Here is a 12,025-nt window from a genome sequence, read left to right on the forward strand (position 1 = left end):
ATCTTGGTCGCCCAGTCCTGTCTCCTCTTAGAAGAAAGAATGAAATAAGTTTAAATTACCTTTAAGAAAATAAAATATGGTGTTTTTTTATGTTTCTGGATAAAAATGATTGAACATTGAAATCAAATTTCCTTCTGTCCACACAGGAAGAATAAAAACACAGAAACATCATAATAAAGTGATTCTATGTTGATTCAATTCAGTTTCTTTATTTGTCCACTGGGTGGCGCAGTCAGAGACGGGAGCAGGTATTTGAGCGTCAGGTGTTTGTGAAGGAGACACACATGTGTTTGTTTCTGTGACAACTTTCATTCTTTTCTTCTTGGTTATTGTGACTGTTATTTGGAAAGTATTTGGTTTTTTCCTTCAAATAAATGATCATCGCATTGAAGATATTGGACCTTTTATTTTAGTCCAGAACACCAGAACCAGTTGGTCCAGTTCACACATAAGAACATGTAGTTCAGGAACATTGATCATAGAAAGTTCAGGGAGAGAAGTGACCACAAGGGGGCAGTTTCTTCACCAGAGCTAAAGCCAAAGTTGAAAACCTGATTCTGCAAAGTCACTGTGACTGGTGTTGACTCTCTGGAAGGTGAACCTGTGAAGATGAGATTAGAAGACGCAGCTACACGTGCTCGCAACAGAGACAATAATAGTCGCAGTATCTTCTCCAAACATTGAGGAGGACGACCCTCGATCTGGGGTTTGTGTAGTTGCAACTAGTGAAGCACTGATAAGAACTATCAGGAAATACGAAATAAATGACAACATTTATTGTGTTCAATATGGTTACTCAAAACAACACTGAATAAAATATATACTTTAAAGATCAAGATAACACTGAGACAAACACAAGAGTCTCAGAGAATCAAGGAAAAGCTGAAATCAAAGTGTCTTGAGATGTTTCTTGAAGGAGTCAGTAGATCATCAAACACAGATGTTTCTTGAAGGAGTCAGTAGATCATCAAACACAGATGTTTCTTGAAGGAGTCAGTAGATCATCAAACACAGAGATGTTTCTTGAAGGAGTCAGTAGATCATCAAACACAGATGTTTCTTGAAGGAGTCAGTAGATCATCAAACACAGATGTTTCTTGAAGGAGTCAGTAGATCATCAAACACAGAGATGTTTCTTGAAGGAGTCAGTAGATCATCAAACACAGATGTTTCTTGAAGGAGTCAGTAGATCATCAAACACAGATGTTTCTTGAAGGAGTCAGTAGATCATCAAACACAGATGTTTCTTGAAGGAGTCAGTAGATCATCAAACACAGATGTTTCTTGAAGGAGTCAGTAGATCATCAAACACAGATGTTTCTTGAAGGAGTCAGTAGATCATCAAACACAGATTTTTCTTGAAGGAGTCAGTAGATCATCAAACACAGATGTTTCTTGAAGGAGTCAGTTGATCATCAAACACAGATGTTTCTTGAAGGAGTCAGTAGATCATCAAACACAGATGTTTCTTGAAGGAGTCAGTAGATCATCAAACACAGATGTTTCTTGAAGGAGTCAGTAGATCATCAAACACAGATGTTTCTTGAAGGAAACAGTAGATCATCAAACACAGATGTTTCTTGAAGGAGTCAGTAGATCATCAAACACAGAGATGTTTCTTGAAGGAAACAGTAGATCATCAAACACAGATGTTTCTTGAAGGAGTCAGTAGATCATCAAACACAGATGTTTCTTGAAGGAGTCAGTAGATCATCAAACACAGAGATGTTTCTTGAAGGAGTCAGTAGATCATCAAACACAGATGTTTCTTGAAGGAGTCAGTTGATCATCAAACACAGATGTTTCTTGAAGGAGTCAGTAGATCATCAAACACAGAGATGTTTCTTGAAGGAGTCAGTAGATCATCAAACACAGATGTTTCTTGAAGGAGTCAGTAGATCATCAAACACAGATGTTTCTTGAAGGAGTCAGTAGATCATCAAACACAGAGATGTTTCTTGAAGGAGTCAGTAGATCATCAAACACAGATGTTTCTTGAAGGAGTCAGTAGATCATCAAACACAGATGTTTCTTGAAGGAGTCAGTAGATCATCAAACACAGATGTTTCTTGAAGGAGTCAGTAGATCATCAAACACAGATGTTTCTTGAAGGAGTCAGTAGATCATCAAAACACAGATGTTTCTTGAAGGAGTCAGTAGATCATCAAACACAGATGAAGTCATCACTTGCTTGATGGAACCACTGTAGTCGTTCAAAGAAACCAACGATTCGTCGTCTCGGCTGGAGTTTGACGTTTCACACCAGAGGGTTGATCTTCATCGTTGGATGTTGACGTTTCCCGCCGGTGTTGTTAGTCGTCAACATTGAAGGCAGGATCCACACGTACCAAGAGGTACAAGAAACATGTTGAATAATTGAAATTAAAATATAACAAATATTGAATAATTGAAATTAAAATAAAATAAATATTAGAATCATTGACATTTTTTCAACCTTTCAATATTTGAAGAACAAATGAAACCCTTCAATATTCTGACGGCACTGATGTTCTTCACTGATGTTCTTCACTGATGTTCTTCACTGATGTTCTTCACTGATGTTCTTCACTGATGTTCTTCACTGATGTTCTTCACTGATGTTCTTCACTGATGTTCTTCACTGATGTTCTTCACTGATGTTCTTCACTGATGTTCTTCACTGATGTTCTTCACTGATGTTCTTCACTGATGTTCTTCACTGATGTTCTTCACTCTGGTACCAGAGCCGTCGCAGCACAGAAGTCAACTCTTCTCTCCACGAACTGAAGCATGATGGGAAAATATCAGTCTCTATTTCTGGCAGCTTTGATTGGATCCTTGTGTGCAGGTAACTTTATATAGTATTTGATACAAGTTGATCACAATTGTACGATATTAGTTGAATTTCTTTGGATTAAATAAATGATAACAGAAAAATAAAACATCAAAACTGTAAAATGATTCTAAAGAAACTTGAATCGATGCATGAGTAGAACGAGGTTTGCTGCAGGTGTGACAGAGAAGATCAAGGTGGAGGTGGGACTACATCAGGGCTCTGAGTCCCTTCTTGCTTGCCGTGGTGATGGACAGACAGACAGATGAGGTTAGACAGGAATCTCCATGGACTATGATGTTTGCAGATGGCATCGTGATCTGTGGTGAGAGCAGGTGGAGGAGAAGCTGGAGAGGTGGAGATATTCTCTAGAAAGGAGAGGAATGAAGGTTAGTCACAGCAAGACAGAATATATGTGAGTGAGTGAGAAGAACCCAGGAGGAACCATGAGGCTACAGGGAGATGAAGAAGGAGGATTTGAAGTATTTAGGGTCAACAGTCCAGAGCAGTGGAGATTGTTGTAAAGAGGTGAAGAAACATGTTAAAGCTGGTGTAACGGGAAGAAGAAAGTGTCAGGAGATATGTTTGAAAGATCTACAAGACAGTGGTGGGACCAGCCATGATCTATGGTCTAGAGACAGTGACGAAGAGGAAGCAGAGCTGGAGGTAACAGAGATGAAGATGTTGAGGTTCTCTCTGGGAGTGACGGAGATGGATCAGGAATGAGTCGATCAGAGGAACATGTGAGATGTGTTGGAGAGAAGGTCACAGAGGCCAGAATGAGATGGTCATGTACAGAGGAGGGATAGAGAGTATATTGGTAGAAGGATGCTGGGGTTGGAAGTGCCAGGCAAGAGGTCTAGAGGAAGACCAAAGAGAAGGTTTATGGATGTAAGTAAGTAAGTAAGTAATATATATTTATATAGCGCTTTTCGAGACCAGGGTCACAAAGCGCTTTAACAATCAAAACAAAACTCAAAACAGTACATACTTCAAAGATCAAGACAACACCGAGAACAACACAGGAGTTCGAGAAATTCAAGGAAAAGCCTGCACAAATAGAAACGTCTTAAGATGTTTCTTAAAGGAGTCAGTAGACTCCATCAAGCGCAAAGAGAGAGGAAGATTGTTCCAAAGCTTAGGAGCAACAGCCTGAAAAGATTTCTCTCCTCTGGTCCTGAGCCGTGTGCGTGGAACCATAAGTAGATTCTGATCCACAGACCTCAGAGCCCGAGCTGGGGTGTAAGGCTGGATCAGATCAGTGATGTAAGGAGGAGCCTGACCATGAATAGATCTGAAAGTAAGAACCAGAATTTTAAAGTTGATCCTGAAAGAAACTGGAAGCCAGTGAAGAGTTTTAAGGACCGGAGAAATGTGAGTTCTTCTACTAGAGCGGGTCAGAATTCTCGCTGCAGAGTTCTGAATCAACTGCAGGCGAGACAGCTCCTTCTTGTTAAGACATGAAAACAAACTGTTACAATAGTCCAGACGAGAAGAAACAAACGCATGGATTACAAGCTCCAGATCATGTTGTGACAGCATTTTCCTAAGTTTAGAGATTTTTCTCAGTTGAAGGAAACAGTTTCTGGTCAGTTTTCTACAGTGTTGAACAAGAGACATGTCTTTATCAAATACAACACCCAGGTTTCTCAGGCTCAGTTTGACAGACTGACCTAAGTCACCCAAGTACTGACTCAACCCTGGAATCGTATCATCAGGAGCAATCACCAGAGTTTCAGTTTTGTCCACATTAAGCTGTAAAGTGTTTTCACTCAGCCATTGTTTGATTTCTAGCAAACAATTGACTAAGCTGTTCAGCCTTTGGGGCTCAGTTGGGTCAAAACAGCAGTAGAGCTGGATGTCATCAGCAAAAATGTGATAAGAAACATCTGGAAATCTCTGAATGATTTTACCGAGGGGAATCAAGTACAGCAAAAACAATAAAGGACCCAGAACAGAACCTTGAGGGACTCCACACAACAGATCTGCCGATTCAGACCTCATTTGATTGGCAGATACACTAAAACTGCGCCCAGAAAGGTAAGATGAGAACCATTCTAACACAGACCCAGACAGTCCCACTTCATCCCTTAGTCTTCTCAGCAGGATCTGGTGATCAACTGTGTCAAAGGCTGACGACAGATCCAAGAGAACCAGAACAGTGAATTTACCAGAGTCAGCCGACATCATGATGTCACTGGACACTTTCAGTAAAGCTGTCTCCGTAGAGTGATGTTTACGGAAGCCAGACTGAAACTTCTCATGGATGTCGCTCTGATCCAAGAACAAAGACAGCTGCTCGGACACCACCTTCTCCAAGATCTTGGACAAGAAAGGGAGCTTAGAAATAGGCCTGAAATTACTGAGGTCAGTTGGGTCTAAGCCTGGTTTTTTGAGCAGAGGCTCCACAATGGCATGTTTAAATGCATTGGGAAAAACCCCTGTGGAAAGGGAGAGGTTCACCATATTGGTAACCCAGGGGCCAATTACATCAAATACTTTGATAAAAAGCCTACAAGGAAGGACGTCATCTGAGCAAGAGGAGGGTTTCATCTTGTTCACTAGTGCTGAAATATCACCCAAAGATACAGCAGAGAAGGATGACCAAGAGGAGGAGATGGGCTCAGAGACAGTAGGGGTTCCCAACAAAGGGGGAGAGATTTTCTCTTTGATCAATTTAATTTTGTCAATGAAAAATCTCAACAATGCATTGCTGTCAGCTTCACAGAAGACCGGCGTGATTTGAGGAGCAGGAGACACGAGAGAATTAATCGTGTCAAACAAAACTTTGGGGTTTTTCCTATTTGCTGCTACCAGTTTTCTGATGTAATCAGATCTAGCAGTTTCTACCATCTCATTGTAAGAATTCAACAGATCCCTGAGGTGAAGTCTGTGCACCTCAAGTTTAGTAGACTTCCAGAGACGCTCAGTCTTTCGACAAAGTCTCCTCAGACTCAGGAGATCTTCATTTGTCCAAGGGCACCGTTTTTTCTGAATTTTCAAGTTCGATTTAACAGGTGCCACTTGATCCAGTATTTCAACACAATGATCAGTAAAACAGTGAATCAAACTGTCCACATCTGGACAGTCATCAAAGGAAAGACGGTCAAACATAGCAGAAAAACTGTCTGCAGTATCGGCTGAGATGACACGCCTCTGAGACCTAACTTTCAAAGGCTTAGGTTCAGGGATGAAGTCCAGGTTGAACAAGACAAGAGAATGATCACTCAGATGGACATCATGTACAGATACATTAGAAATGTTCAGGCCAAGAGTAAAAACTAAGTCTAAAATGTGGCCTTTTTGATGAGTGGGTTCAGAAACATGTTGCTCAAAATTAAAGGCTTCAGTTAAAGGTAAAAGTTCTTTAGCAGAACAAGATGTGACGTCATCAACATGAAGATTAAAGTCTCCAAGAATAAGAACAGATTCCATCTGAATAATGGAAGATAAGAAGTCACTAAAGTCTTTCAAGAACACCGCCGCAGGACCAGGCGGAAGGTAGATTGACACACAATAGAAAGGTCTTGTAGAACCAACCAAGATCATCTGAGACTCAAAAGAAGTGAATTCCTGTGTCTGAATCACTTTGCAAGAACAACTCTCCCTAAAAACTGTAGCAAGACCTCCTCCACGACCAGAGAGGCGAGGCTTCCCCAGGACAGCGCTCCCTACTGGACAGAGTTCGTTCAGATGAATAAACTCTTCCTCTCTCTGCCAAGTCTCAGAAAGACATAATAAATCCAAATTAACTCTTGTGAAAAGATCATTAAGAATAAAGGATTTATTAGTAATGGAGCGAACATTAAGAAGTCCCACATTCAGCACCGATGACGTCACTGACGACGCCGCGTCACTGACAGGCGCGCAGAGCGGGATCTTTTGAAGCGAACAGCGGTCACGTGGGTACCAGCTGTCACTGAAGTTCAACTCGGTTGTAAAAGTCGAATTAAAGAGAGGAAATGAAAAAATCTTACCACCTTTCGTTGAGGTCTGGACAGACGGCAGCGCTGATGTGTCGTCACACACAGTGAGAGGAATGTCGATCAAACACCGATGACGTTCGATGACGTCAGAGTGATGTAGTGAAAGAGGACATGAAGTTGGTCAGGGTGAGAGAAAGGGATACAAAGAACAGGGTTAGAAGGAGGAGGTTGATGTGGCGACACCTGAAGGAGCAGCCGTAAGGAAAAGAAGAAGATTTTATTTGTATTTGTTTTCAAATGTGCAAATAAAGAAGTCAGTAAAGTAACAACAACAAGTGATAATGAATATCAACACGATGTTGTAAATAATCAACAACATGTTTATTATCATTTCTTTCCTTCTGAAGGACGAACAGACTCTGACATGACTCAGCAACTAACAGAGGAACAGATCACAGAGTTCAAGGACACTTTCTCCTTGTTTGACAAGGATGGCGACGACATCATCACCAACGAAGAACTTGGTTCCGTCATCAGGTCACTGGGTCAGAACCCCACAGAGGCTGAGCTGCAAGACATGATCAACGACGTTGACGCCGGCGGTGATGGAACCATCAACTTCACAGAGTTTCTGACTATGATGGAGAGAAAAATGGAAACGGACAAAAAAGATGAGATTCGTGAGGAATTCCAAATATTTGACAGGAATGCAGACGGATACATCAGCGCAGATGAGCTGCATTACTTCCTTTTGAACATGGGGGTGAAAATAACAGACGAGGAGGTGGAGATGATGATCAGAGAAGCAGATGTTGATGGAGACAAACAAGTCAACTATGAAGAGTTTACAAAAATGATGACTTCAAAGTAAAGCTTGGTCGCCCAGTCCTGTCTCCTCTTAGAAGAAAGAATGAAAGAAGTTTTAATTACCTTTTAGAAAAAAAAAATCTTGTGTTTTTCTCTTTCTGTATCAAAAATATTGAACATTGAAATCAAATATCCTTCTGTCCAGACAGGAAGAATAAAAACACAGAAACATCATCATAATAAAGTGATTCTATGTTGATTCAATTCAGTTTCTTTATTTGTCCACTGGGTGGCGCAGTCAGAGACGGGAGCAGGTATTTGAGCGTCAGGTGTTTGTGAAGGAGACACACATGTGTTTGTTTCTGTGACAACTTTCATTCTTTTCTTCTTGGTTATTGTGACTGTTATTTGGAAAGTATTTGGTTTTTTCCTTCAAATAAATGATCATCGCATTGAAGATATTGGACCTTTTATTTTAGTCCAGAACACCAGAACCAGTTGGTCCAGTTCACACATAAGAACATGTAGTTCAGGAACATTGATCAGATGCTACAATGAACTAATTACTTGCTTGTAGTATGTTATGTTGTGTGTAGTAAGTTATCTCAAGACACTATACAGTTGAAGTAAGACTAAGGTAAGGTAAGGTAAGGTAAAACTTTATTGATCCCTCAGGAGGTCTCCTTCGGGAAATTGTTTTTTCCAGTAGCCAGCAATTTTTCATAAACAATAAAAAATAATACATAAAAAATAAAATAAGAAGAAGAACATAAAGAGAAAGAACAAGATGACACAATCTAAGTCTAAAGATAAAGACAAAGAAAAACAACAAAGACAAAGGATACAAAGACTAACATAGAACATCCAGATACTCTCACTCCACTCCTGCCCCCGAACTCACAATTGTACAATTTAATAGCCCGAGGAATGAATGAGTCCCTGAGTCTATTTGTTTTGCACCTGGTAGGAGCATTCGTGCTTCATCTGCTTCTCTGCTCACTGATGACAGTGTTCAGAGGATGACTGTCATCATCATGATGGACAGTAGTTTGTTCAATGATCTCCTCTCAGCAACTGTCACCAGTGAGTCCAGCTTCAACCACAGACCCAGCCCTCCTGATCAACCTGTCCAACCTGTTGACCTGTTGACCTCCTCTTGGACACATTTCCACCCCAACACACCACAGCATAGAACACTGGCCACCACAGACTGGTAGAACATGCAGAGGAGCTTCTTGCAGATGTTAAATGATCGAAGCCTCCTCAGAAAGTACAGTCTACTCTGAACCTTCTTATATACATGGTCTGTGTTGCAGGACCAGTTTACTGTCCATCCACACACCGAGGTACTTATAGTTGTCCACTATCTCCACCTCGTCGCCTCTGATGGACACTGGACGTGGCTTTGTCCTGGACCTCCCGAAGTCCAAGACCAGCTCCTTGGTCTTTGAGGTGTTCAGCTGCAAGTGGTCCCTCTCACTCCAGTCCACAAAGTCACGTATCAGACTCCCATACTCGTCTACGCTGTTGTCCCTGATGCATCCAAATATGTCAGTGTCGTCAGCATACTTCTGGACGAGACTCAGCTCTGAGTTGTAGCAGAAGTCTGAAGTGTAGATGGTGAAGAGGAGAGGGGCCAGTACTGTCCCCTGAGGTGCTCCTGTACTGCACACCACAGTGTCAGACTTGATGTCCTTCAGCCTGACATACTGTGGTCGATCAGTAAGATAGTCCGTAATCCAGGAGACCAGACCAGGGTCCACATGCATCTTAGTCAGTTTGTCCTGCAGCAGAGTGGGTTGGATAGTGTTGAAGGCACTAGAAAAGTCCAGGAACAGGATTCTCACTGAACCGCTTCCTTTATCCAAGTGGGAGTAGGTCCGATGCAGGAGGTGAAGGATGGCATCTTCCACACCAACTGCTGGCTGGTAGGCAAACTGCAGGGGGTCTTGCGCGTGCTGGACTTGTGGCCTGAGATGTTTGAGGACCAGCCGCTCCAGTGTCTTCATCAGCTGCGAAGTCAGTGCCACCGGTCTGTAATCGTTCAGCACACTCGATCGGATCTTTTTAGGGACTGGAACGATACAGGAAGTCTTCCACAGAGTTGGTACTTTCCCCAGCCGTAGACTGAGGTTGAAGACATGCTGGAGTGGCTCAGCTAGTTCAGCAGGTCTTTAGCAGTCGAGCAGACACCTTATCAGGACCAGCAGCCTTCCCTGGACGAATCCTCCGAAGTACATCCTGTACCTGGAGTGAGGTGAAGCTGGGAAGTGGTTATGTGGAGCTGAGGGGGGCACAAGAAGGTGGGGCAGGTCCTGAGGCGGGCAGCAGTGAGGGTGAGGTGACCTGCTCAAACCTGTTGAAAAAGTTGTTCAGTCCATTTGCCTCCTCCACCGTGTCCACTGCAGTCAGAGAGGCCTTGGTCTTGTGTCCAGTGATGGTTTTAACATCATCCCAGACTCTCTTATTTCTTCTCGGCTCAGCTTCTCCTCCAACCTCCTCCTGTAGGTGTCCTTTGCCTCCCTCAAGCATCGCTTCACCTCCTGCTGAGCTGATCTCATTGCGTCCCTGTCTCTGCTCCTGAATGCCACTTTCTTCCTTTTCAGGACATCCTTGACCTCCTTTGTTACCCACGGTTTATTATTAGGGTAACAGCGGACAGTCTTAGTAGGGGCGACAACGTCCAAGCAGAAATTTAAATAATCCGTTAGACAGTGTGTCTGTCCCTCGATGTCCTCACCATGAGACCTCAGCAGCACATCCCAGTCTGTTGTTTCAAAGCAGTCTCTGATGGCGTCCTCCACAGCTGGTGTCCACTTTCTGATTGTCTTAGTGGTCACAGTCTGTCTCTGCACCAGAGGAATGTACTGTGACTGAAGGTGGACCAGGTTATGATCGGACCTTCCAAGTTGAGGAAGAGGTTTGGCTCTGTAGGCGTCCTTCAAGTTGGAATAAAGAAGGTAAATTGTCCTGTTATTCCTGGTGGGACAATCCACAGCCTGATGGAAAGTAGGCAGAGTAGAGTCCAGGTTGGCATGATTAAAGTCTCCAGAGATGATGATAAACGCGTCAGGATGTTGATTCTGAAGTCGAGCTGTCATTGTGTGGATCTTCTCACAGGCAGATGCAGCCGTAGCGCTCGGAGGAATGTAGACACATGATCGCGTGACTGAACTCACGCGGTAGATAATATGGACGCATGCTGACAGCCAACAGTTCTAAATCTTGACAACACGAGACTTTCTTCACAGTAACGTGTCCCGGACTACACCAGCGTTTCTTCACGTACATGATCAGACCTCCTCCTCTGCGCTTCCCACAAGCGCCTGAGTCTCTGTCCGCTCTGACGGAGCTGAAACCAGGCAGATCCACGAGTGAGTCCGGAGTCAGTGAGTGAGCCACGTCTCCGTGAAGATCAACAAGCTGCTCTCTCTGTAGATCCGCTGGTTGTTGAGGGCAGACAGCTCGTCCATCTTATTCGTCAGTGAATTGACGTTCATCGTGATCGTTGGTCTGTGACGTCTCTGATTGTCCGTTAGCTTAGCATTTAGCCGCTTCCCTGCCCGACAGCCTCTGTACCGGCGCTGAAGTTCAATCGGGATCTCGTGGCGATCTCCAGCCCGTGCCATTGACTTCAGCGATAGTAGATCCTCTCTTGAGTAAACAAGACGATTCTCCCCATGTTCAGAAGTATCCATTTAAAAAATTACAGTAAAAAAAATATTAAAAAACAGAAAATTATAGAAATTGCTGCGGAGCTACTGGAGAGGCAGCCGTCCTCGTTGGCGCCTTTAATCTCGTCATGATCATCTCGACTATAGTTGATTAAGGAAAAACAGATCAATTAAACAAGAAGTGAAACACTGTGCAGTGAGCTATGGCGAGGAAAAACTTCCTTTTAGAAGTGAAAAAAAAAATTCCTTGAGGAATTCCGAACAATTGACCATAATATGGACGGATACCTCAACGCAGATGAGTTGCTTCGTTTTGAGTGAAGGGGTTCAAGTAACACGTGAGGAGGTGCAGCTGATAATGATCGGAGAAGCAGATGCTGATGGAGACAAACTAGTCAACTCTGAGGAGTATGTAAAGATGATGATGTGAAGTGAGGCTTGGTCGCCCAGTCCTGTCTCCTCTTAGAAGAAAGAAAGAAAGAAAGAAGTTGTTTTTTTCTTCAAATAAATGATCATCGCATTGAAGATGTCTGACCTTTTCTTTTAGTCCAGAACGAACCATCCCTGGTTATCATTACTGCTCAACTTTCTCAGAGAGAGAAGTTTCTTTGGCTTCTCGTTGATCATGAAACCAAAGGCCTGGGATTTGACGCTTCACTTGAAGGTTTGTGGCTGAAAACCATCCTAGCATTTTACAAACTCATCGAAAGGTGTGAATAAGAAAAAGGTTTAATTAAAAACAGCCCAATGAAGCCTCTGTGAGCAGCGCATTAGTCTCTCTCCGCAAACATGTGTCGGGATCATTG

At 42.9% G+C, this 12,025-nt stretch overlaps 1 pseudogene; it reads left to right on the top strand.

Annotated features, from left to right (window-relative positions):
• The first annotated feature begins 7,162 nt into the window (after positions 1 to 7,162).
• Positions 7,163 to 7,654, top strand: LOC148060040 (calmodulin pseudogene; annotated as a pseudogene).
• Positions 7,655 to 12,025: the final 4,371 nt, after the last annotated feature.

This window comes from Callionymus lyra, chromosome 18 (assembly GCF_982586985.1).
Source record: "Callionymus lyra chromosome 18, fCalLyr1.hap1.1, whole genome shotgun sequence".
NCBI lineage: Eukaryota > Metazoa > Chordata > Actinopteri > Syngnathiformes > Callionymidae > Callionymus > Callionymus lyra.